Source organism: Gopherus evgoodei, chromosome 2, assembly GCF_007399415.2.
Source record: "Gopherus evgoodei ecotype Sinaloan lineage chromosome 2, rGopEvg1_v1.p, whole genome shotgun sequence".
Taxonomy (NCBI): domain Eukaryota; kingdom Metazoa; phylum Chordata; order Testudines; family Testudinidae; genus Gopherus; species Gopherus evgoodei.
The window spans coordinates 229,586,964-229,614,703 of NC_044323.1; the positions used below are offsets into that span (position 1 = coordinate 229,586,964).

General features: G+C 45.1%; 1 protein-coding gene across 3 annotated transcripts in view; it reads left to right on the forward strand.

Annotated features, from left to right (window-relative positions):
- The window catches only part of UBXN2B (UBX domain protein 2B), a 305,419-nt gene that overhangs the window by 182,871 nt on the left and 94,808 nt on the right, over nucleotides 1–27,740 (forward strand). Inside the window, exon 2 of one of the 3 annotated variants that reach the window (XM_030553140.1) lies at nucleotides 22,262–22,357. The exons of the other annotated variants lie outside the window; for them this stretch is intronic. The gene's annotated coding sequence lies outside the window, so the exon portion shown is untranslated. The remainder of the gene's footprint in view (nucleotides 1–22,261; nucleotides 22,358–27,740) is intronic. 3 annotated transcript variants of the gene reach the window in all.

Sequence of the window (27,740 nt, forward strand, 5' to 3'; positions counted from 1 at the left end):
ACAAACCAACTAGAGGAAAAAATGAGGACAAGGACAATAGCAATAAGATCATGCAGTTAATCTGGCTTGTTTATATGCACAATCTGATTATTCTGATATATTTACAAGTACACCTCTACCCCTCTATAATACGACCCGATATAACACAAATTCAGATATAATGCAATAAAGCAGCACTCCGGGGGGGCAGAGCTGCACACTCCAGCTGATCAAAACAAACTTGATATAACACGGTTTCACCTATAAAGTGGGAAGATTTTTTGGCTCCCGAGGACAGCATTATATTGGGATAGAGGTGTATGTGTTTGTGTGTGCTTTAAAATATATATTAAGGCCATTTATAGTCAATTAAAGAAAGCTTCTTCCTCCATCTCCTATTTTGATTTAACCCTAAAATTAACAGAGTGCTGCTTATTTAACATTCAAATAAATCTAGTAAACAGACTCAGCTTTTACACTTTCGGCCATTTTGATGTTTCAGAAGGAATTCCCTCCACAAGCATTAGGCAGATACTTGCTGGACTATTCATTTGTAAGCAGGTGCTGTAATTAAACTATGAGAAAGAGGGGAGGGGAAAGATATGATAGTGATTACATTAGGGTTTCTTTTAATAGAACAAGGGAGTCTAAGCTGGGAGTTCAGAAAACAGAGCAGCATTGTTCTAGCTTTGACACATTCTTTTTCTTCTGGCAAATTGTGGTGGTGGTTTTTGTCCCCACTGCACTGGCTTTCCCCAATTCCAAATAAAAATTGTTTTGAAAAGCTGTAATTACAGAGGTTACTAATAATGTGACTCAACACAGCTGGTCCTGGAACATTTCCAGAACATAATCACCTGTCGTGTGCACTAATTCCTACCATGATTACAGCCCATTATTTCCAATTGGGTCCAATAGCTCGATTGTTAAAAATGTCATCCATTAATGGAGCACGTTTAAACTTGTCTGAGCTCTAGCTTTGAATGTTTCCTATGTCAGTTTGAGTTAAGTGGGTATGGTATTGCTTTGAATGATAGCTTTTTATTTGTCCCAGGCCAGCATTGTCAATAGGAGACTGAAGAAAATGTGATTAAGCTACATGGAACCACAGATTAGCCAGCCCTGAGCAGAAATGACATAAGCAAAACTTTCCAGTAAACATTATCTTAAAAAGAACTGAATAGGCTGCAGAGAATAAAGATATTCAGAATAGTTAATTTTTACAAATAGAGTACTATTGTTTCTGTGCTACAAAAGGCAGCATTATACCTCCCTTTCTCTGAAGAGATGTTTGCCTTGTATTTTCCTTTGTGTTCTCAGGATTGTTTGTCAGTTGTGAGGACAAGTGTACACTTTCTAAAAAGATCTGCTAATACCCTTCTAATATGCAGTTTTATTTGATTGTTTTTTTTTTCACTTGAGGAATGCAAACCCCATATAATGTGGCATCATTGCTTGGCTCATGAACAAGTTGAAATCAAAATAATTGTAACTGTCCCCTAAATAGCTGCCTTTCCCTGAGAAATACCAAGATGATAAGAAAGGGCTGCTAAAATTTGACACTTACCTCCTATGCTTCTTAATAACTCCAGCAAATCGGCAGAGCAGCCCTCTTAAGTATTTTTGACCACCAACTACAGTCCACCCTGATCACACCACCATGCCCAGAATCAACTTGTGGATTTTAATGCAAATTATCCGTTGAGTCTTTGATAGATGCCCCAAAACTAACTGACTGTCTGTCACAAGTGTGTGTGATATTTAGAGCCCCCTCTTCACCCGGACTGCAGTGGCAGAGTCCAGCTGCTTGTGTTGAGGTTTCTGCCTACTTGCTAAGGACAATACCATGGGGGTGCAAGAGGTGCTAGTCCTCAGCCAGGAAAGAGCTTTGTGCTTTTCTGGTAAACTTTGCCTAATGGCAGTTGAGGATGGATGTTCAGCCCCTCCCAGGCCTTTGGGTATCACTACAAACACTGGGAGTTTGCACTTGTGGAGATTCTGAAGGATGAGGTGGTTGCTGGGTTTGGTTTGCCTCTCTGAAGACTGGGTAGGGATTTTGGCCCTCCAATCCCATAGCTGTTTCAAGAGCTAGGAATGTATTTTCCACATCCCCCAGGATCTCTGTAGAAGGCTGATATCTTCACACACAGAGCCCACCCCCTAGTATCATAGAATCATAGAATATCAGGGTTGGAAGGGACCTCAGAAGGTCAACTAGTCCAACCCTCTGCTCAAAGCAGGACCAATACCCAACTAAATCATCCCAGCCTGACCTTAAAAACCTCTAAGGAAGGAGATTCCACTACCTCCCTAGGTAACCCATTACAGTGCTTCACCACCCTCCTAGTGAAAAAGTTTTTCCTAATATCCAACCTACACCTCCCCCACTGCAACTTGAGACCATTATTCCTTGTTCTGTCATCAGGTACCACTGAGAACAGTCTAGATCCATCCTTCTTGGAACCCCCTTTCAGGTAGTTGAAAGCAGCTATCAAATCCCCCCTCATTCTTCTCTTCTGCAGACTAAACAATCCCAGTTCCCTCAGCCTCTCCTCATAAGTCATGTGCTCCAGCCCCCTAATCATTTTTGTTGCCCTCCACTGGACTCTTTCCAATTTCTCCACATCCTTCTTGTAGTGTGAGGCCCAAAACTGAACACAGTACTCTAGATGAGTCCTCGCCAATGTTGAATAAAGGAGAATGATCATGTCCCTCGATCTGCTGGCAATACCCGTACTTATACAGCCCAAAATGCCATTAGCCTTCTTGGCAACAAGGGCACATATCCAGCTTCTTGTCCACTGTAACTCCTAGGCCTTTTCTGCAGAACCCCTGCCTAGCCATTCAGTCCCTAGTCTGTAGCAGTGCACGGGATTCTTCCATCCTAAGTGCAGGACTGCACTTATCCTTGTTGAACCTCATCAGATTTCTTTTGGCCTAATCCTCTAATTTGTCTAGGTCCCTCTGTATCCTATCCCTACCCTCCAGCATATCTACCACTCCTCCCAGTTTAGTGTCATCTGCAAACTTGCTGAGGATGCAGTCCATGTCATCCTCCAAATCATTAATGAAGATATTGAAGAAAACTGGCCCCAGGGCTGACCCTTGGGGCACTCCGCTTGATATCGGCTGCCAACTAAACATGGAGCCATTGATCACTACCCATTGAGCCCAACAATCTAGCCAGCTTTCTATCCACCTTATAGTCCATTCATCCAGCCCATTCTTCAACTTGCCGGCAAGAATACTGTGGGAGAGCGTATCAAAAGCTTTGCTAAAGTCAAGGAATAACATGCCCACTGCTTTCCCCTCATCCACAGAGCCAATTATCTCATCATAGAAGGCAATTAGGTTAGTCAGGTATGACTTGCCCTTGGTGAATCCATGCTGACTGTTCCTGATCACTTTCCTCTCCTCTAAGTGCTTCAGAATTGATTCCTTGAGGACCTGCTCTATGATTTTTCCAGGGACTGACATGAGGCTGACAGGCCTGTAGTTCCCTGGATCCTCCTCCTTCCCTTTTTAAAAAATGGGCACTACATTAGCCTTTTTCTAGTCGTCTGGGACCTCCCCCAATCACCATGAGTTTTCAAAGATAATGGCCAAGGGCTCTGCAATCACATCCGTCAACTCCTTTAGCACCCTCGGATGCAGCACATCTGGCCCCATGGACTTGTGCTTGTCTAGCTTTTCTAAATAGTTCCAAACTACTTCTTTCTCCATAGAGGGCTGATCACCTCCCCCCATGCTGTGCTGCCCAGTGCAGCAGTCTGGGAGCTGACCTTGTTTGTGAAGACAGAGTAAAAAAAAAGCATTCAGTACATTAGCTTTTTCCACATCATCTATCACTAGGTTGCCTCCGTCATTCAGTAAGGGGCCCACACTTTCTTTGACTTTCTTCTTGTTGAGAACATACCTGAAGAAGCACTTCTTGTTACTCTTAACATCTCCTTCAAGTTGCAACTCCAAGTGTGATTTGGGCTTCCTGATTTCACTCCTGCATGCCTGAGCAATATTTTTATACTCCTCCCTGGTCATTTGTCCAATCTTCCACTTCTTGTAAGCTTCTTTTTTGTGTTTAAGATCAGCAAGGATTTCACTGTTAAGCCAAGCTAGTCACCCGCCATATTTACTATTCTTTCTACACATCAGGATGGTTTTTTCCTGCAACGTCAATAAGGATTCTTTAAAACACAGCCAGCTCTCCTGGACTTCTTTCCCCCTCATGTTATTCGCCCAGGGGATCCTGCCCATCAGTTCCCTGAGGGAGTCAAAGTCAGCTTTTCTGAAGTCCAGGGTCTGTATTCTGCTGCTCTCCTTTCTTCTTTAGGTCAGGATCCTGAACTTGACCTTTCATGGTCACTGCCTCCCAGGTTCCCATCCACTTTTGCTTCCCCTACTAATTCTTCCCTTTTTGTGAGCAGCAGGTCAAGAAGAGCTCTGCCCCAGTTGGTTCCTCTAGCACTTGCACCAGGAAATTGTCCCCTACACTTTCCAAAAACTTTCTGGATTGTCTGTGCACCGCTGTATTGCTCTCCGAGCATATATCAGGGTGATTGAAGTCTCCCATGAGAACCAAGGCCTGTGATCTAGTAACTTCTGTTAGTTGCCAGAAGAAAGCCTTGTCCACCTCATCCCCCTGGTCTGGTGGTCTATAGTAGACTCTTGCCACATCAACATCACCCTTGTTGCTCTCACTTCTAAACTTAATCTAGAGACTCAGATTTTTCTGCAGTTTCACACCGGAGCTCTGAGCAGACATATTGCTCTCTTACATACAGTGCAAGTCCCCCACTTTTCTGCCCTGCCTGGCCTTCCTGAACAGTTTATATCCATCCATGACAGTACTCCAGTCATGTGAGTTATCCTACCAAGTCTTTTTTCACTCAATTTCACCAGTGTAAGAGGCAGTGAAACAAGTGTGTTGGCTAAGCAATGTTGTGGGTGGTGGTTTTCTTTCAGCCAATTCTTCATAATGTATCAAAATCTCCTTTTTAAGTAGTTCCTGTCCCTGCCAGTAGCATGATTCCCTGAAGTGGTATGCTGACATTGCCTCCCCCAAACACTGGGGGTCCTGCTATTGAGGTGGGAGTGGAAACTCATAGGAACTAATGCTGACATAGCCAGTGTTCATTCATGCTGGCCTTTGCTTATACCTTGAGTGGAGGACAATTTGCTAGAGGAGCAGCTTTCCCCCAGCCAGGGAGGGGCCCCTGTGAGAGTGGAGGAAGATGAGATGATTTTTTAGACTTCCTTCCAGTCTCTCTTTTTGAGCAGTATTGGTGGTGGTTTGAATATGTTCATCTCCTCTGTGGGGATGAGCTGTCCTTTATTTATTAAGAATATTAAGGGTTTGCCTCTGGGAGGAATAATTATTGCACAACCAAGTCTTTCAAGTCCACAGATGTGAGAAAGTCACTGGGCATGAACGTCAGCAACTTTGAATGATTGCCACTTTGATCACTCAATAGTTCTTTTAAGAGGGGAGGTGAGACAGCTGTTAGCACTGATGGCCACAACTCGTTGTAGATGTTTACATGAGGGGTGGGGCCAGAAAAGTGTGTAAAGGAAAAGGGAGAAAGCTGTCTAATTTGATCAATAAAAACAGATACTGTAATGGAATAGTCAACAGATGTGTCATGTTAGCCATAGTGTATCAAACAGCCTTAGCCAACAGGGTTTCTCTCTCCAGTGTTATTTAATAAAATATACTGACACCTGTTCTCCCACTAGTAATAAAAAAACCAATGCATTGGGTGCATCCCTGAAGCCCTTTTATCCGTTGAGGCTGTACATTGTGTTAATATGTCCTGGTGTTTCACAGAAAACATTTCCTGGAACTACTGTAGTGAAAAGTGCAACAGACTATTATCAGTACTGTTCTTTTTAAAGGGAGGGGAAACCTGAAATCTTTCTTTGTTTTCTCCTTATTAGTCTCTCAACATTCTCTGGATGGTTCACAAGGATCCCTTCCCCCCACTTACAGGTGATCAAAGAAAACAGAAAGGTACTAATGAGCTCCATTCGTCCGTTATATTAATTAGTCCTTCTGGAAGCTCCCAGCTGTTATAATCTATGCCCCTTTAGAAGCCCCATTCTCAAACATATTGGGTATGGAAGAATTTTTCATTCAATTTTACCACTGTAAGAGGCAGTGAAACAAGTGCACTGTCTAAACCAGGGGTCTCCAAACTTTATGAGACCAGGGCCATATTAGATTTTTGAAGGGGCTCTGCAGGCCAAAGCGACTGTGAAAGAAATTAAATATATACAAATATATGCAAAATCGTTAAAAAAACAACACTACTCTACCGTGTCAGTGTTGCATTAAATTCTAAATCAGGTATAAAAGGTAATGGATGCAGGTACTGTAAAATCACACAAAATATTTGTCAATACATTAAAAATCATTTCACATTTTTTATTTCTAAAAACTCACATTTGTATCATACAAATACCGTTTGGTTCTATTAGTGCTGTAGTTAAAATTTAACCATTATGAAATTGTTAATTTCCATCTTCTTTACTCCATTTATTGGAGATGTAATTAAGCATCTGGCTTGCATTTTTACTCTAAGGCAGGGGTCCGTGCCTGCTTAGCTGCAGCAGCAACTCTCCCCTAAGTTGGCTCCCCTTTCTGGGGGGACACTGGCTCCCGGGGGCACTCACCCCTCTGTACAGCTCAGCTGAGCTACTCCTCCTGGAGCTGCTGCCGGCAGCCCCTCCCCCTGCTTGCTCGGTGTGCCTACTCAGCTGCAGCCTGCCTGCTTGCTTCTCCCTGTACCTGCTCGGCTGCAGCAATGATTCTCTTCTACGTTGGCTCCCCTTCTGGGGGGACACTGGCTCCGAGAGGCACTCACCCCTCTGCACAGCTCAGCTGTGCTGCCGCCCCTCCCCTGCCTGCTTGACGTGCCTACTCAGCTGGGCGCTTCTCCCCTGTTGGTTGGAGGCCCAGACAAATGGAAGTCCCAGGCCAGATCCGGCCCGCGGGCTGTAGTTTAGACACCCCTGGTCTGACCAATGTTGTGGGTGGTGTTTTTGTTTCAGCCAATTCTTCATAATGTACCAAATCTCCTTTTTAGGCCTGGGTATCTATATCAATGAGAGAATAAACTTATGTGTAGTAGAGTGGGTCAAGATTACTAAATGGACTTAAAGCTCAGACTCAGACAGAATTGCTGTGAAATGCAGACATTGAATTCAGAGAGCCTGGTTTTCTGTTGCTCTGAACCTTGTGTGGTCGTTTACATTAACACGAAATGGATGCAAAATAGGACTGGTAGCATTTTATGCCCACTTTGCACTGGCATGAAGCACAGAGCAATGGAGGGTCAGGCAGGTCCTACATTTTAAAATATCATTCAGGCTTTGACACCGAGATTAGTACCTTGGCGTAACAAAACAGGCTAAGGATGAACTGTCAGCTTCAACTTTACATTTCTTAGCTTGGTCTGGTTCCATGTCTTTTTCCACTGAGGAAAGAGGTAAAAGTCCCCCATGTGATTCCTTCACCCGCTCCCTTGAGGCCCTGCATCACAGAAACTTTTCTGTTTGAATGAAGAAATGGGTCTCCCTTTGAAATAATTTCAATCCATTTCAGTTTCTCTCACACCAGCAAAATGTCACAGCAGGGGGAGGCGAGTCACCCACTTTCCTCTGGGGCAAAGTACACTTCCTCTCCAGTGCCTCAGGCAAGAAAAGACTTCACCTGAGACCTGTAGGCAAGGGTGTCACCTGACAATATGATGCACTAACCACAAGAGGGCAGCTACCCTTTCCTGTGCTTTTTGATTATGATCTTGTATGGAACGTATAATTTTAAGCAACTGTTTCTTCCCCGTGATCATGATCTCTCCACTCAGTTAACAGATTATTGACTCTGGGATATAACTGCTGCTTCAGAATAAGTACAGTTTGTCATATCAGCAAAGCTAGCACGTGTGCACTTAAGCCCCAGATCATTAGTCTTGGCCCTTGAGACTAAAGGGCGAGACCATTAATCTTTATGAATATGCTAAGGATAAAGTAAATATTTTTCTTTCCCTGTGAGTTTAGACTTGTGATTTCTTTATTCCAGACTCTGGGAATGCATCTGGTCAATCACAATGAATTTATACCAATGTTTTGGTTTAGTTTAGGAACATTCTTTAAGACGAAGTAATCCAAGGCCCTTACACAATGAAGGCACTGGTGAGTACATTTATGCATTTGAGTAGTCTTCTTGAGTTTACAGCCTGTGCCCCAGTTGCCAGAAGAACTAAAAATTAGTGATGACTCTTTGGCTTCTGTTTTGAGGACCTAGACAAACACATTGTCAGATTTATTCAGGGTTCAACAGAATCCAGATGTGCACGTGTCCAGTGGCTAAAAATGGTATCTGAGTTAGAGGAAGCTGGCGTCTTTCTGCTACTAGAATCTAGCAGATACATAAAAAACTCCTGAAAACTAGACTTGGAGAGAGGCAGTGGAGTCGTGGATATTATCAGAACTGAGGATGAAAGCCTGGCCTCATGGAAGTCAATGGCCCAACTATTTTTGTAAAAAGAGTTTCCCTTGCTGAAAGAACCCTTTATTTACCAAAGCCTCTCTGGGAAAGCTAATTTATAATCTGTTCAGGATGTATGGATGGATGTGTGTACATTCATGTGTCTGTCACAAAACATCTTCTACCAGCCTATCATCTAGTCTGCTCTCCAGCATAGACTGGAAACTGGCAGAACTGCTAATTACCATTCACTAAAGAAAAATCTGCTATTTTGATTAATGCCTGTTTTCAAAAGTGTTATTGTTGTTTCAGCTGCAATGCAAAAAAGAGTTTGCTCAGGACAACTGTGCTGGGTTTCTGGCTTTTCTTTGCCATTCTACAAACAATGGTGCATTCTGGCTATTAATTCGGAGAATGAAGACTTTCAAAGTTACAGTTAGCACATGCAATTGGGCACAGACATACATGTGCATCTAACTTATGAATGCAAACTGATGAGAGAGCACAAAGCATGTGTGCACACATGGCTAGTTAGTGGTAGGTGTCTAAATAGATATAGGTGCACAAATATCTGATTTGTGCATGCAAATGTTTATACTTTTTTAAGTATCAGAGGGGTAGCCATGTTAGTCTGGATCTGTAAAAGCAGCAAAGAATCCTGTGGCTGGAATACCCACATGCATCTGAAAGAGTGGGTATTCACCCACGAAAGCTCATGCTCCAAAACGTCTGTTAGTCTATAAGGTGCCACAGGATTCTTTGCTGCTTATACTTTTTTAGTTATTTTCCTAAAGAAAGGTTGATTCTCATTCGTTGGTAATTATTAAAACATGTTTTGCAACTAAATACAGGCTTTGCACTAAATTTGGTAACCAAGAGAATGCCCTATATCAATACATATTCATATAAGCAATTATATATCTTACTTTTATCCAGATTCTTAATTTTTACATTTTTTTATTATTGTAGAAAATAATATATTTATTAGATTTTTTTTTTACTTGTGATTTGTGTCAAGCTATATTTGGATGGAAAATCAAATTCAATTAAAAATGAGCCATTTTTATTTTTATTAAATAAAACTAGAAACATTTAATAAATGGTTTTCAAAACATGTTTTGGATTTAAAACTAAATGATTTACTACACAAAGGAAGGATTATCTGTAGTTAGTGAATTGAATTGATTGTTTCTGGTCATTATGACCTTGAAGTTATTAGAACTAGTAGATCTCATTCTTTCACACCCAGTTTTTATTGATAAACTGGAAGAGGAATACAAGCTTTCCTGCTTTTTCAACTCCCAACTGCTTTCTTAACTTCAAATGAGCTAGTCACTGAACTCAACTAGTTGTGTGTAAGTTGATATGAAGAAAACATTCTCTCTGCACTTGCATAAGAGGCTACTGATGTCAAAAGCTTGTTTAGCAATTCAATACACTCTGGTTCTGTGTGCTTAGCCAGTGACTTCCACCAGTTCAGTAATTTCACTTTCTTTACAATTTGACAAACTATTATTTTTATTTAATTTAAATGCTTTTAACTGATTATAAGATTAGGCCTTAATGTAAGTTGTCAATTTAAAATTTATTTTTAAATAGGTTTATTTTAAAACAAACAAAACTATTTAATTTAAATTTTAAAAAATCCAATATTTTAAATTATGTTTTTTAAAAAATCACCAATTTTTCCTCCACTCTGTTAAACATACATCAGCAAGTGCCTAACTGTGAACAAGGAGCCAGATGTGCTTTGTGAAGCTATGATGGGAACCCTTAAATTATCTTCTCATTTTAAGGCCTGGTATAGACTACCAAGTCAGGTTGACATAAGTTGCCTTGAGTCAACCTAGTTGTGCATGTGTTTACACTTAAATTTGTGTCTCACTGATGTAAGTGCCTCATTACAGTGATGCAGTATCACTACCTCCCGAGGGGCATTAGCCATGGTCCATGTACTGAAGTCAACACAGCATGAGAGTAGATCAGGGGTAGGCAACCCTGAAGACGGCACGCAAGCTGATTTTCAGTGGCACTCACACTGCCCAGGTCCTGGCCACTGGTCCGGAGGACTCTGCATTTTAATTTAATTTTAAATGAAGCTTCTTAAATATTTTTAAAACCTTATTTACTTTACATACAACAATTGTTTAGTTATATATTAGAGACTTATAGGAACCTTCTAAAAATGTTAAAAGGTATTATTGGCATGCAAAACCTTAAGTTAGAGTGAATAAATGAAGACTTGGCACACCACTTCTGAAAGGTTGCTGACCACAATGCCCAACACTGACTGCTCTGGTCGCAGCAATGAACTCAGGGGTCATGGAGACCAGAAGGACTCCCTCTGGTTAAAAGCCCTGCAAATTTTTGAAATGCCTTTTCCTGATCATCCAGTTTGGCAAGTACACCTAGCAACTCTCTGGGTATGTCTACACTACAGGATAATTTCAAATTAACTTAAACCGGTTTTATTAAACAGATATTATAAAGTCGATTGCATGTGTCCACACTAGGCACATTAATTCGGCGGTGTGCGTCCATGGTCCGAGGCTAACATCGATTTCCGGAGCGTTGCACTGTGGGTAGCTATCACTATAACTATCCGGCCAATAACTTTGATTTGCGGCCACACTAAGAGTAAATCGATATGTTAATATTGATTTTAGCATTACTCCTCTCGTTGGGGAGGAGTACAGAAATCGATTTTAAGAGCCCTTTAAATTGATTTAAAGTGCATTGTAGTGTAGATGGGTACAGCGTTTAAATCGATTTAATGCTGTTAAAATCGATTTAACAGCGTAGTGTGGACCAGGCCTCTGCTGTTGTGCTACAACCCATGTGACCATGCCAGCTACAGACACCAGACACACTCTAGCTTGGAATACACAGGAGATATTAGATCTCCTAGCCCTCTGGGGAAAAGAGACTGCAAGCACAGCTACGGACCAACCATAGAAATGTGGACACCTACAAGCAGATTGCATGGGGGATGCAGGAGAAAAGGTATGACGGGGACCAGCAGCAGTTCCATATGAAAGCAAAGGAAGTGCAGCAGGCATATCAGGAGGCCAATAGTGTATCTGGCATCAAGCCACAGACCTGCTGCTTTTATAAGTATGCATGCCATACATGGCAGAGACCCGCCCCTCACCAACCTGCCCACCAACCCCTGGCATGAACAGAAAGGAGGAGGAGGAGGAGAATGGGGGACATGTGATTGGGGAATCCAGCTATGCTACAAGCCAGGACCTGTTTGAGATTCCACTGCAGTCCAGTCACTACCAGCAGTAAAGCATGGGTGACCCTGATACAGGGGAAGGAACCTCAGGTAAGTGTGTAAATGATATACTGATGGTGCCCCCAATTTAACAGGACACAGCTATCGACTTTTCATTAATTTAGTCATATTAGAAGAAGTAGCGATACAACAGACAGAGGAAGCATTGCTATCTGCTTTTCGTTCCCCTGCAGAGGTAAGCGAAATGCAGGGGGAGGGGGACATGCAGAGCAGTTTGTTTAGGTACACAGAGATGTCCCTTGAATACTCCTGATATCTCAATGCACATTTCATGGAGGTACTCTGTAGTCCTCTCCTGAAAGTTTCTATGGATGGCAGCCTTATTTCTTCCTCCTTGGTAGGACAGTTTTCCATGCCAGTCAGTGATAACTTCAGCAGACACCATTGCAATAAATAGGCTAGCAGTATATGTGCTTGGGCAGCTTCAGGACAGCAGCAGCAGCTGTGCTCTCTCTGCCTCTGTTACCCTCAGGAGTGCTTGAAAAAACAGCAACCTGTTAAAACAATGAGGAGTCTTTGTTGCACCTTAGAGACTAACAAATTTATCTGGGCATAAGCTTTTGTGGCTATAACCCACTTCATCAGATGCATGGAGTGGAAAATACAGGAGCAGGTATAAATACATGAACAGATGTGAGTTGCCTTACCAAGTGTGAGGTCAGTCTAACAAGACAATTCAATTAACAGCAGGATACCAAGGGAGGAAAAATAACTTTTGAAGTAGTAATGAGAGTGGCCCATTTCAGACAGTTGACAAGAAGGTGTTTGTAACAGTAGGGGAAAATTAGTATTGGGGAAATTAGGTTTAGGTTTTGTAATGACCCAACCACTCCCAGTCTTTATTTAGGCCAAATAATATAACTGATGCCACAAGGACTTCTCGTTGTTTTTGCTGATACAGACATAGGCGGCAGGTTATATACGCGTGCAGTGCTCAGGTACCAGCAATGTTTAGGGCTGGGGGCCCTGCTCCAGCAATATTTGGAGCTGGATCTCTCCCCGGCCCCTGCCTGGATCAGGCCCCGGCCCCCGTGGGTCTGCCCCCGCCCTGCCACGTCCCTGCCTGGAGCAGGTCCCAGCTCCCGCCTGCCACCCCTCCCCCTGCGTGTTCTCCCCTGCCGCGCCACGTCTCTGCCTGACAGAAAGCAGCGCAGCGCCTTTCCCCAGCTCCTGGCAGAACTGCTGTCTGCTGCCCCAGGGTCCTAGCGCCCGCCACCCACTAATGGCAAGGCAGGCTGCCCTTACCCTGCACTTCTGCCCTAGCCCTGAGCCTCTCCACCACACCAAACCCCTCAGCCCCACCCAGAGCCCTCATGCCCCCACACCCTGATCCTCTGCCCCAGCCCTGAGCCCCCTCCTGCATCATGAACCCCTCATCCCGCAGCCCCAGCTGGAACTGTCATCCCCCTCGCCCCTAATCCTCCGCCCCAGCCCTGAGCCCCCTCCTGCATCATGAACCCCTGATCCTCAGCCCCAACTAGAGCCCTCATCCCCCTGCACTCTGATCCTCCGCCCCAGCCCTGAGCCCCCTCCTTCATCATGAACCCCACATCCCCCAGCTCCAGCCGGAGCTGTCATCTCCCCACACCCTGATCCTCTGCCCCAGCCCTGAGCCCCTTCCTGCACCATGAACCTCTCATCCCCCAGCCCCAGCCAGAGCTGTCATCCCCCCGCACCCAGATCCTCTGCCCCAGCCCTGAGCCCCCTCTTGCATCATGAACCCCTCATCCCCCAGCCCGAGCCAGAGCTGTCATCCCCCCGCACCCTGATCCTCTGCCCCAGCCCTGAGCCCCTTCCTGCATCATGAACCCCTCATCCCCCAGCCCCAGCCAGAGCTGTCATCCCCCTGCACCCTGATCCTCTGTCTCAGCCCTGAGCCCCCTCCTGCATCATGAACCCCTCAGCCCCAACCCTCAGCCCCCACACCCTGATCCTCTGTCCCAGCTCTGAGCCCCCCCCTACAGCATGAGCCCCTCATCCCCAGCCAGAGGCCTCACCCCCCCACACTCTGATCCTCTGCCCCAGCCCTGAGCGCCCCCTGCAGCATGAACCCCTCATCCTCAGCCCCAACCCTCATTCCTCTGCACTCTGATCCTCTGCCCCAGCCCTGAACCCCCTCCTGCATCATGAACCCTGATCTCCCAGCCTCAGCCAGAGCTGTCATCCCCCCCACACCTAATCCACTGCCCCAGCCCTGAGCCCCCTCCTGCATCATGAACCCCTCAGCCCCAACCCTCAGCCCCCCACACCCTGATCCTCTGTCCCAGCTCTGAGCCCCCCCCCGCAGCATGAGCCCCTCATCCCCAGCCAGAGGCCTCATCCCCCCACAATCTGATCCTCTGCCCCAACCCTGAGCGCCCCTTGCAGCATGAACCCCTCATCCTCAGCCCCAACTCTGATCCTCTGCCCCAGCCCTGAACCCCTTCCTGCATCATGAACCCTGATCTCCCAGCCTCAGCCAGAGCTGTCATCCCCCTACACCCTGATCCTCTGCCCCAGCCTTGAGCCTCTTCCTGCATCATGAACCCCTCATCCCCCAGCCCCAGCCAGAGCTGTCACCCCCCGCACCTAATCCTCTGCCCCAGCCCTGAGCCCCCTCCTGCATCATGAACCCCTCATGCCCCAGCCAGATCCCTCATCCCCCTGCACCCTGATCCTCTGCCCCAGCCCTGAGCCCCCTCCTGCATCATGAACCCCTCATCCCCCTGCACCTGATCCTCTGCCCCAGTCCTGAGCCCCCTCCTGCATCATGGACCCCTCATCCTCAGCTCCAACCCTCATTCCCCTGCACCCTGATTCTCTGCCCCAGCTCTGAGCCCCCCTCAGCATGAACTCCTTATCCTCAGCCCCAACTCTCATTCCCCTGCACCCTGATCATCTGCCCCAGCTCTGAGCCCCCCCGCAGCATGAACCCCTCATCCTCAGCACCACAACCCTCACCCTTGTACTCCCTCCTATCCCCAAACTCCCTCCCAGAGCATGCACCCCCTCCCAGATCGTGCACCACCTCCCCTTTCCCACACACCCCTTCCCACCCCCCAAACTCCCTCCCAGAGCCTGCACCCAAACTCCGTCCCAAAGCCTGCACCCTTCACCCCCTCCTGCACACCCCCTGCCCCAGCCTGGAGCCTGCACCCAGCACCCAAACTCCATCCCAAAGCCTGCACCCTGCACCCTTTCTGCACCCTAATCTCCAGCCCAGGACCTGCACCCTAGACCTCCCCCCACCCCAACCCCCTCCCAGAGCCTTAGGCAGGTGGGAGTGGAGTTTGGGGGGACAGAGTTGAGAGGGGGTGGGTTCTGGGCACCACCAAAATTTCTACAAACTTGTCACCCATGGATACAGACTAACATGGCTACCACTCTGCAACCTGTTAAAGAATTTGTATATCATGTATTAGCCACAAACATGTGCAGGATCAGTTTATAGTGACTGATCTGCAAATTAGAAACTTGAGGATTTGTATTCTGAGTAGATGCTCCCCAAGGAAAAATTTGTGCTTAAAACTGATGAAAAGTCATTAATAGAGTGAAAGCACAAACAACTTCCACATTTACACGAAGTATGTTCAGTAAGCAAGATATTCCTGCTCAGATTTTTAAAAACTGTCATTGACTGCGTGTATAGAAAGGTCCTGGTATACATTATATAATACCATATAATAATTTAAAAAGCCCTACAAGTCTAAACTAGAGAGAGACCCAAACAAATATCCTGGATGTTAAAATTCCCAAACTCTGAGGAAGTTTCTGTCCAGATCTGGGCTTTCAGATTTGTGTCCAAATCTAGTTAAAAACTTCCAACCTGCATAAATAACCACCAGTTTAAATGAAAACAGAGTTTGACATTTGCAATAAAGATCTAATCCAAATCACATTGACGTCTATGAAAAAGCTTCTACTGTCTTAAAAGGGAGTTGGATCAGACTCTAATATAAAAGAAAAGAATTTACAATAAATATCAGGAGCTAAACTATCTTGTCTATTTCACTTGACCTCAATTAAAAATAAAGATATCCCCCAAAGTGCAGAAGCATAGTTTCCAGGTGTTACATGGGATCAAAACTGAAAATACGCTTTCTTTATTTTTACACAATAGAATTGTTCAGCTTTAGACCACTTGTGTTTATCTCAGACATCCATGTGGTACAGATAATGGTTATGTACTGATTGTTAAGACATGTTTAACTTTCCAAAAGATTAAGTTTTGCTTTGAAAAGATCTTTAAAATGTGTTTGAATTAATGTAGTCATCAGCTGTGATTTTAGTGACATTTTCATATCAAGGCCTGATTTTCTTAACAGCCTGAGTATCATTCAATAAGAGCACAGAAATATGCCAGACTACAGAAATAATCTCTTCACTTAAAATGAAAGCACAACTGAATGAAGGGATAAAGTGAAGTGACAGAGCATCCCATCCAATTTACCTACTTTGAGCTCTGCCTCATGCTAAATGGTGGTTTTTCCTTTAATCTTTGAACTGAAAAAGCAAGGCTATTTACTGCCAGCCACAGAACTTCAAATATGCTTTAATCAACTCCAGTGTTCATCTCCATGTGCAGACTCTGCTTGAGTAGGTAACTTTGAATGCCAAAAAGGTCTGGTTTATAATTCTTGTGGGCCAGACTTGATTTATTCTATCACTTTGGGTGCAGCAAGTCTCCTCAGATATCTCCATACTGCACTGCTCCCGCCAATTCTGGGGGAGTCAGGAACCAACACAGCCCCCGGTATGTTAAACCAGTCTTAGGGCCCCTCTAATTTATGTTGACTAGTAATCATAGAATCATAGAAATGTAGGGCTGGAAGGGACTTTGAGAAGAAGGATTAAGTACATAGGCCTCCCTTACTGTATGTCTACACTGCATTGTAAATCCGTATCTGTGGGACCCGGGCTTGTGGCATATGCTGTATGGGCATCTACACAGCACTGCAAGCCTGGGCCCACAACTTCTGGACCTGAGTCTTACTGCTGTGCTAACACACCCATACTGCACTTTGCAGACCTTCTGACTGGGCTCTGCACCTTGAGCTGCTTCCACAATGAAAAATGACAGGGCTTGGACCTGAGTCTCAGTGGGGCTCAAGCTCTGACCCCCTCTCCCACAACAGGATACATCTACACTGCAATACAAGACCCACAGTCATGACTGGCCCAGGTTGGCCGACTGGCTGCAGGGCTAAAAACTTCAGTGTAGATGTTCAGGCTTAGGCTAGAGCCTGTGTTCTGAAACCCCAGGAATGGGGTAGGTCTCAGAGCCTGAGCTCCAGCCCAAGCCTGAATATCTACACTGTAACTTTTAGCCCTGTGAGCCTGAGTTAATTGACCCAGGCTCTGAGACTTGGTATCATGAGTTTTTTATTGCAGTGTAGATGTACTCATAGGGTCTGAAACCTGGAACCTGAGTGCTTGCTGACCCGTGTCAGTCTGATTTGTGTGTGGATGGAAAGGGGGCATGGGCTCAAACCTGAGTCAGACCCTGGTCTACATATGTAATGTAAACGTAGAGGGTATGTCGACACAGTACAAAACAAACCAGCCTACAGACCTTGGCTTGCACTATGACATTAAAACCAGGCGTATAGATGTTCGGGCTTGGGCTGGATCTTGGGCTCTGAAACCCACCCACCTCCCCAGGCTTCAGAACCCAAGCTCCAGCCACAGCTCCCATGTCTGCAGGGCTATTTTTATTGCTGTAGCCCAAACTCCACAAGCCCACATCTGTAGACCTGGGCTTTAAGACTCTAAGGATTAGTTTTTTTGCCATATAGATATATCCTGCGAGGCTGTCATGTGGACAAGGTTTGTCAGAGCACAAAGTGCTTTGGGCACATAAATCACACCTCTGGTGTGTGGCAGGGAGGGATGCAATTGAGAGGGACAGCCTGGCATAGAGCCAGCATTTGCCAGCTGTGAATTCCCCTAGGAGTGCTGCAAAAGGGACATGGTAGGGACTGAGGTTATGGCCTTTAGACTGTATTTTTTAATCACTATCCCAGGATAGCATACCACAGACCATATGCTTTCTTTTGGGACATTTTATGCAGTAGATAGTCCCCCTGTAATTGTAACCTACCATGCCAGAATGAAGCTAGGGAAACTCTGAATGGTTTAGGCCTTTGGATGATATTTTATACTTAATATGCTGTTAGCCATGGAAACTACTCAGCTTAATAAATCTATTGCACATATACAGGGATGGAGCTCAGCAGTCTGAGACTACTTGCCTTTGTGCTGTTTGTTTTTAAGGAAGAAAAATATTGAGATCTAGTCATGAGTTCTGAAGTACGTATTCAAATTAGAGGTGGCGAGGAGCTGTAGAGTTCAGATCTGGAAGTGAAATCAAATTTTCCTCAAGTCTGGTATGTTCAGATTCAGTTTGTGGTTTGACTCTTTACTGAGAGAGGCCTAAGCCACAAAGTTCAACTCCAGACCAGGATTTGGGGGATTTGGTCTCCTTTGAGATCATCTCAAATTCTAATACTTCCCCAGGAAGGACTTCACTCCATTTGAAACAGCTCCCCAAATGGAGCCTCTCCTCCCACATAGAGCCATGTGATACATTCACATCGACCCGGAGGCAGGGCCGGCTCTACCTTATCGGCCACCCCAAGCGGCAAAGCAAAGGAAAAAAAAAAAGCGGCCCCAGCACTGCTGCTGAAGAAGAAAAAAAGAAAAAGCTGCCACCAAACTGCCACTGAAGAAGGGGAAAAAGAAATTTGGAGTGCCGCCCCAAGAATGGACAGAGTGCCACCCCTTCAGATTTGCCGCCCCAAGGCACCTGCTTCCTGCCTGGAGACTCAAAACAGACTGAATGTTGGGTTCAAAGCTAAGTGAATTTGTGAACCTCAGCTCATGTTTGCAAAAGCTTGACAAATGCAGATGGAAAATATTTACACTTTGGAGATGCTGGCAAACTTCCCTCTGCCCCCCAGTAATCTCCTTTTCCCCTCCTGCCTGAAATTCCTAAGGAGAAGTAGAAAGAGGCTCTGTGATTGCAAGAGGTGCAACTGAAGCTTGAGAGTTAAACCTTCGTGAATTTAAACCTCCAAGCAAAGCAGCAGGGAGTGCTTCACTTCCATCTGTGAATCAAACTGCAGGATTTGCATGGCATTAATCCCCAAACTCTTTCCAAACATTCCATACACACCTACCCAGTACTGAAGCAGAGCAGAAATGGGATAAGAGAATATACGGCAAAGAATATGCCAAATGCTTGAATTAAGAGCCAAACCCATAACTCAACATACTGAAGCATAAATACAATTGTGTGTGTAACCAGGGCCAGGCGTATGGGTGGATGAATGCCCAGGGCACCCGGGGGCAGGGTACACCATGGTTAAGAGGCAAAGAGGGGGCTGGCCTAGGGTGTGAGGCTGTGGAAATGAGCTCAGGGCAATGCGGGGGAGGCAGTGGGTCCTGGGAATGATGGATGGAGAGGCACCAGGAGCCAGGGGTGATCGGAGGATGGGGCCAGGGAAGGCTGTGGTGGTCAAGGGTACCAATATACAAGTTCACCCAGGGTGCCATTTTCCCTAAGGCCAGCCCTGTGTGTAACATTGAGCAGGATGTGTGTGTGAGTGGGGATTGCTGATTAGCTGGGTTTAGTTTTTAAGAGTGAGAACATACATCTCCATGGCAGACAAGTTGTGGAGGTAGAAGGGCCTTGAGTCGGATCTCTTTTGCCATAAAAGAGATGGAGGTTTTAGCAGGGCCCCAGGACGGTCCCTTGGCTATTGAACACATTCCCCTACTTTGGGCCAATATAGCCCAAATGTTTCACCTTCAAAGGGCCTTGCAAGATTTATCTTTTATAGATACCTTTGGGGAAAGGAGATATTGAGGGAGGGTGAGGTACTTTCCTTATTTCTCCTTTGCTGTACTGTACTATCAGGTATTGTGGGTGATGGTGCTTTTGCCTTTATGTCTGATTATGCACTGAGGGAAGGATTTACAGAGCACTTGGCAGTGGCCAACTCTGCTCCTATGGAAGTTTGTGTCTCTAGGTTGCTTATAGTTTAAAATAAAGAACATTTTATTGTCTCTTCTTAGAAATCCAATCAAATAAAAATCAAATCAGTATTAGTGCTCTGCTGAACGATGTGAACTTTCAGTGTCAATAGAACTATAAGGAACGCTTGAAAAAAGCTCCGGGAGAATAATGTAAGACTTTATCTGTGACATCAAGGACAGGCTGCTCTTCTTGGTGATAAGAATACATGGACTGGCCCTCAGGGAAAAGGAGAAAGATGAGCCAGTGACGTGAAGCCCATGCCCCTCTAAATTTGCATGGTCAATTTCAGGGCAAAGCAGTTGTGTTTAGGTTGAGTAACAAAAATTTCAGTAGTGTTAACTGTCCTATTCGAAACACAGAGATTTCAGGACATTATGAATCATTATGTGTAAATCAATGGAGATTCTCTGGGCTCTATGAAAACTAGAGTGCTGGCGAAACCTGTACAAAAATGCTATTATGCCATTTTCCTTCAAACTTTTAGAGTTGCCTTCATTTATTATTATGTTTTAAAAATGACTTTGGTGTTCTCTTAAATTTCAGCCATTTATCATTTTGCATTTTAAAAGAAGTTTTTCTTTCTCCTGTAAATATGCTAAAAATTCCTGCTGATAATGGACACAAGATGTATTTGTCCTATGTGAAATTTTGCCCTGTGGAGGTAGGGGTGCATCACATTCACAAGTTCTCTTGAAAAATCAGATTTTGTAACAAAATAACATTTCTGTCTGGAGGATGGGGTAGCAGATATGGCTACTCTGAGCTGTGTTCCATGAAAAGGTTAAGTATTATCTAAGGTAAGTGTGACAGGATATACCCCCTGTTTGATACCCAGGACAAGGTTCTGGACTTGGACATGTGATTGGCTATAATGGTTAAGAAGCAGGAAACATAAGGAGCTGTAGCCCATTAGCTTCCCAGAAAACCAGCCAGCAGGAGCTGACTATTAATAGTGACCGGAGAGCCAGAAAGCTTCAGTGAGAAGTACCAGTTTCTTGCAGAATGGATCCTTCACAGCCAGAGGTGAAAGTAACTTAAAGGACTTACCAGTATTCCAGAGTCCTTAGGAGGGAGTGGGGCCTCAACTGGCCTCTACTGGAAGAGGCGGGGACTTTAAATCCCGGGGCGTTTTAAATCAGCATTTAAAGGGGCTGGGGCTGGGGCTGTGATAGCCGCAGCGGAGTCCCGGCCCCTTTAAATTATCATTGAAGGGGGCTCTTGGCTGCCTCCGCTAACCCGGGGCCCCAGGCTCTGGCGGAGCTTTAAAGGGTACAGGGCTCCACTGCAGTTGCGGCAGCCAGGAGCCCCAGGCCCTTTAAATTGCCACCCGAGCCCCACTGCTGGAGACCCAGGGTAGCAGCCCCGGGGCTCTGGTAGCAATTTAGAGGGCCCAGAGCTCCAGCAGCCTCTACTGCCCTGGCCCTTTAAATTGTCCTCGGAGCCCTGCTGCCGGAGCCCTGGGGAGGCGGCAGCGGTGGGGCTCCGGCAGCTATTTTAAGGGCCGGGGCGGTAGGGGCTGCCGGAGCTCTGGGCCCTCTGAATCGCTGTTGGAGCCCTGCCGCCACCTCTCCAGGGCTCCGGGGAAGATTTAAAGGGCCCGTGGGCAGTATCTGCGGCTGGAGCCCCAGGCCCTTTAAATCGCCACTCGAGCCCCACTGCCGCTTCCCCAGGGCTCCGGCAGCAGAACTCTGGTGGCAAATTTAAAGGGCCTGGGGCTCTGGCAGCTGCTGGGAGCCCCAGACCCTTTAAATTGCCACCAAGGGAAGCCAATCCGCCCTGGTACAGTGCACCGGCTCTTGCCAGTACGCCCTAGCGGGGCGTACCGGCTTACTTTCACCTCTGTTCACAGCAAATGTGAGTTTGTCTGTTTAAATCTGAGACAAAGGAATTTATACCTTCTGTTTGCCTTTATCTTGGGAAAAGGGCACTTTAAAGGGGCAAGGGCACAGGGTAATATCTACACCAGTGTCTTTCTATTTTCCCTTCATTCTCTACTTGGGATGGTTTTGTGGCTGGGGGAGTTGGGTTCTATGTTTGTCTTGGTTCACTAATTATTCGCTCACATTTCAAAATAAATACATAAAAAGGCATCTAATGGGGTACTTGGGGAGAGTCCTCTTGACCAGGGCCGGCTCCAGGCCACAGCGCGTCAAGCACGTGCTTGGGGCGGCATGCCGCGGGGGGCGCTCTGCCGGTTGCCGGGAGGGCGGCAGGTGGCTCTGGTGGACCTCCTGCAGGCATCCCTGCGGAGGGTCCGCTGGTCCCGCGGCTCCGGTGGAGCATCTGCAGGCACGCCTGCGGCAGGTCCACCGGAGCCGTGAGACCAGCGGACCCTCCGCAGGGATGCCTGCGGCTGGTCCACTGGAGCCACGGGACCGGTGAGCGGCAGAGCTCCCCCTGTGGCGTGCCGCTGTGCTTGGGGCGGTGAAATTGCTAGACTCAGCCCTGCTCTTGACTTAACTGAGGCTTTGTATGGTTGCAGGGAGTCAGTTCTAGTGGATTGAATTCAGGAACAAGATCTCACACTGAATTTTTGGGTGTGAGGTTGTGGAGGAGCTAATGCTACATTCTGCTTCAGGTAAGTGCTTGCTGACCTATTTCCTCTGGAGGCCTTAATTCATTTTTGTCACAGATCACAAGAGAAATTAGCATAGTGGTTTAAAACTAGTCCTCAGCTGGTATTTAAGAACACTAAAGAAAACCTAGACAACTTTTTTCCCTTGGAAAAAGGAGGTAGGTCAGATTGAGGTGGCATTGGTGGGAGCCGTGTGGGGAACTTGCAGAGTACCTGTTGGCAATAACTAAGCATTTAGTTGACTTTCTGTTCTGTGAGGAACTGAATCCACTCAAACACTTGAGAAAAGATAGAGCTGCAATCTAGAATTAAACAGTTTAGGTTTCCAAAAGTGTGAAAACATGACATAAGTGAGAGATGATCTTTATGAAAACAGTGTCCTATTATTATAGCTCTCATGTACTTTATCAACAGAATGTTTATTTCCGCCTTATGCAATAGGACAGAGTAACATTTTCTCTAGGTAATTAAGCTGTTCTTTGGAGATATTTTAAAAATTGGTAATTCCTCTTTGCCTGGTTGTTATCACTGCAATGTCTTAAGTAATAGGAAGAGGTGAGAAAATTATTTTAAGATAGATGCATAATTGTGACTAAATCCACCTGCTGAGAGTGCTAATTAAGTGAACTGGCTAGTACCTTTCCCAAGAAAGTAACCTTGTCATCACCTCCACAGCTGCACCAGCTGGTTGGCTCAGTCCCAACATTTTCACATCTGTCCAGATGGTATGAAGGTGGTACAGATAACCACATAACATGTGGAAATTATTTATGAGAACTTCCGTGAAATGAATTTCATAAAACATTCCCAAGATGCCTTTAAGGGTTTTATTAAAACCGTCTGCATGGTAAACTTGCAAAGTATAAACAAAATAGCAGCCACATTTGGCCTTCTAAGAATTCTAAGCTCATGTTTTCTTCTGCAGCATCTTCCCCATCTCTTGCTATCTGATGAACTGCTTTATCTGTCGTAAATATTGAAGCATTGGTTTCTACATTCTAACGGTTGAACTCTCCTGCCTCTATAAGAAATCATGACATGCCAGAATTTTTCAAGGATTGCTCCTTAGCAGCTCTACAGACTCTACCTGCTTAATGACTGTGGTCTGGGAATTTAATAGCAAATCTTCTAACCATCTGAGCTTGAATAATGGCAATACCAATATCTAGAGTATGTAATGTATAGCACCTTTGAGTTCAAAACACTTTATAAACATAATGGTTGCAAATTGATTTTTGCTTTATTTGTGGATTTTTGCTCTATTTATTTATCCCACAAATAAAGCAAAAATCAGTTTGCAATCACTATGTCCAGTTCTAAATTTCTGTATGTAGCAAAATGAAATGGCAGTTCCTACCTGCAGTAGCCATATAGGAACACAAATATGAATGTAATGAACAAGCAAGGCCAAACTCTCTAATGCTAAAATCAACAGGCACTCAATAAACAGAGCTATAGTGTGTATCTATCTAAAAAACATACATCCTCCACTACTGAACTGTATCTGCCATTCCGGCAATACTACACAGGTCAAGAAGTGAAGATAAAACGGAAGCTGTAAGGAGGAAGTAGAGAGAGACTGAATATAATTAGCCAAACTGAACACTAGCTTAAAAAGTCCTTTAGAATACTAAGGGCCAGATGTTCAAAGGAATCCCAACCTGGTCTTCATTTGTGTGCACTTCAGCGTTGCATGCACAGTCACTGGCTTGTGCATCTTTTTGTGCCTTTTCATTTATCTACACAAATGAAAAAGTACAGTCAAAACACACTAAGGCCCAATCTGTATGCACAATAGGCCTCGTATTAATCTTTTCATTTGTATGCACAAGGGATAGTGTGAAGAAATGTGCTTGTGTAAGCTGTGGTCACAACGTTGTTTGCGGTCACATAAAAGCCACAATTTTAAAGATCATTGTGGACTCAGGAACTCAGTTTTAGATTTCATCTTGAAGCCAGCCCCATCAACAGCACAGTATCTCAACACAATGTGGGGACACTTGTTCAGTACACTAGTACCTACCAAAATCAGCAATGTGATTTCTTGCAGACACCTAGGCTTACCTCGGAGGTGTATAATCAGGGGTGAAAGTAATTTAAGGGACTTACTGGTACTCCGAAGTCTTTAGGAGGGGGTGGGGCCTCAAGCGGAAGAGGCTGGGCCTTTAAATTCCCAGTGCTTTAAATCAGGATTTAATGGGCCTGGGGCGGCTGGGGCTGTGATAGCAGCAGCTGGGAGCCCTAGGCACTTTAAATCACCATTGGAGGGGGCTCCGGCCTCTGGTGGAGCTTTAAAGGGCCTGGAGCTCTGCTGCAGTAGCGGCAGCTGGGAACCCCTGGCCCTTTAAATCACCATCAGAGCCCTGCTGCTGCTACCCCAGGACTCCAACAGTGGGGCTCGGGTGGCGATTTTTAAAGGGCCCCAGAGGGTAGCAGCAGTGGGAGTCCTGAGCCCTTTAAGTCGCCACCCTAGCCACGCTTCCGGAGCCCGGCGGTAGCAGCAGCAGCTGGGGACTTGGGTGGTGATTTAAAGGGCCTGGGGCTCCAGCTGCTGCTACCACCCTGAGCCCTTTAAATCGTCCCTGGAGCCCTGGGGTAGCAACAGTGGTGCTCCGGTAGCAAGTTAAAGGGCCTGGGGCGGTAGTGGTGGCTGACTCCCTGGCTATTTAAATCACCACTGGAGCCCCACTGCTGCTACCTCGAGGTTCCAGCAGGCTCTGGGGATGATTTAAAGGGCCCGGGTAGTAGCAGATACCAGAGCCCTGGACCCTTTAAATCATCCCGGAGCCCTGCTGCTGGAGCCTTGGGGAAGCGGCGGTAGGTCTCCGGCGGCTATTTAAGAGCTCTGGCTATAGCAGCTGCCGCAGCCCAGGATCCTTTAAACAGCCACCGGAGCCCTGCCGCCACTACCCCAGGGCTCCGGGGACAATTTAAAGGGCTGGGGCAGTAGCTGCCACAGCCCCAGGTCCTTTAAATCACAACCCAAGCCCCACCATTGCTTTCCCAGGGCTCCGGCAGCAGAGCTCTGGCGGCAATTTAAAGGTCCCAGGGCTCCTGCTGCTGCTGGGAGCCCCAGGCCCTTGAAATTGCTGCCAGAGGAAGCTGATCTGCCCCGGTACAGCGCACCGGCTCTTGCCTATACGCTGTACTGGGGCATACTGGCTTACTTTCACCTCTGTGTATAATCCACATACCTACTCAGCCTGATCTTGTTTTTTTTCTTTTCTTGTGATTTTGTGAGATCTCATATCCTGAGGAGGCCTGCTGCAGGCAGCATTGTAACGCTGCTTAATGTAATAAGATTTGCCAATGCTTGTGTACTATCCATTCCCACGGAGACAATTGAAATCATGATGAAAGCCCCAGTAGTTGCTAATAAGAATGTTTTAATTTAAATGACATATAATATTAAGCACATTAGTATGTCTCATTGGAAACATAATAGTTGTGTCCCTCCCTTTTATCTTCTGATTTCTGTCTTTCCTAGTGTGTATCCCAAAGCTTTGCATCAAAGTGAAACTACTTGTTCCTCTTGTGAAAGTGAGCCTTCTGATGCACATCTGATAAAGCCATCAAAATCCCTGTTATTATGTGCTGTGATAGCCTGGAGGAATATTTTATTAGAGTGTTTTTCTAGTCACGCTGACAAGCTAAGAGATATTATCTGCCTCAGGAGGCTAACTGGAGGTCTTGAGGGATAAAAACAGTCTATTGTTATTACATACATAATCTTGTGATTGAAAATATCACTAGGGATTTGGGAAGCTCCATGGATATATGAAGTGAGGCAGCAGTAAATGCAAATTACTTTGGTTTACCGATACTAATATAATTACTGTATCTAGCTAAACCGAAACTTCAGAATAAACCAGAGTATATTCTAAACACAGTATGATTACATTCTTACTTACAATGGACATTCCTTTGTTTCCACTTCAGAAAAGAAGTTAAGTCTCAATAATAAGGTGTCTATTTAGACGATAATACAGAAAGTTCTGTACTCATGGGCTGTGGAAAGATCACAAACTTTCCTTTCCATCTTGAACTAAATGCAGCATGGCCTTAGAGAAGCAGTTATTCATATTCAAGTACTGTAGCAGAAGCCTTCTCTACTCCACTGAATCCAACAGCAGCCAATGAAGCTGCAGTTCATGCTATCCAACATGTTTACTGTTTCACTGGCCTTGACATATCCTGTAAGAACACTGACCTGCCTGAAATATCCTGCATCAGGTTAGCCAGATATCAAACCTGCAAACCCAGCTCCATGTGAAAAAAGAGGAGTTGCTGTTTCATTGTGTTAAACTTTAGATCTATTCCCTGTTAGATTATTAAATGTATATTAATTTTTCCTCCTAAAAAAGAAAAGAAAATCATTAAATTTTGTAGGGCCACTGTGGATGATTACTGGTGAAATGTACCTGAATAAGAAACTGTTAAAAAGCATTATTAAAACAGTGGACTGATCCTCCACTCCTTTACTCAAATTTTACAGCGATGTAACTAGCATAAATCTGGTGTAACAAGCCCCAGACATTCATATGACATGTTGAACAATGTGTTGCTTTAAGGAAGTGTCACTTATCTCATAGGTGGTAACACAGTTGTTATGGTAACTGTTCCCCCCCCCTTTCTATTCAATAGTGCAAATGGGTGCACCAAAAATACAACTTATATCAAACCTGCCCCATGGCTGTGACTGTATGGAGACTGAGATTAGAAAGTTTTTTTTAATTTCACTTTTGACTCTGAAAATTGAGATTGTGACAAGATGTATTAATGCAAACTGTGACAAAATAATGGGAAAATATTGTTTTACTCTCTGCAGTATATAATTGACTCTCACCTCTCTCATGCATTTATTTAAGAGCCATATTGAGAGTCTTGAAAACAGAAATCTTTTCCACATAACATAGTCAGCATGGGTAATGGCAGTGTAAGCTTCTCTTATGCCATCCTCAGTTCTAGGGGAAATATATTTGACATATTTCACTCTCCCTAATATCCAGTTTGTATGGCCTTTCTGTTGAGGTTAACATCAATTGTACAAATGATAGTGATGTTTTTGTGACATGGATTAAGACCTAGTTTGAGACCATCAATTACTTTCCCAAATTTTAGTTCTCGGAACAGGCAATATATTTCATTAGCCCTTTCTGTTACTCCCTTAGGTCAGACTTGATAAGAAACCTGCCATACAGGTGAAAGTCCCCATCTCTAAATAAGATTTATCTGGCCTCCATTACCATAGTAATTGAGCATCTCACAATCTTTATTAGATTCATGTTTAGATCCCTGTAATAGGAAAGTATTATCCCCATTTCACAGATAAGGCACAGGTCAGAGTGACTTGCCCCAGCTCACAGAGGGAGCTTTTACTAGCACA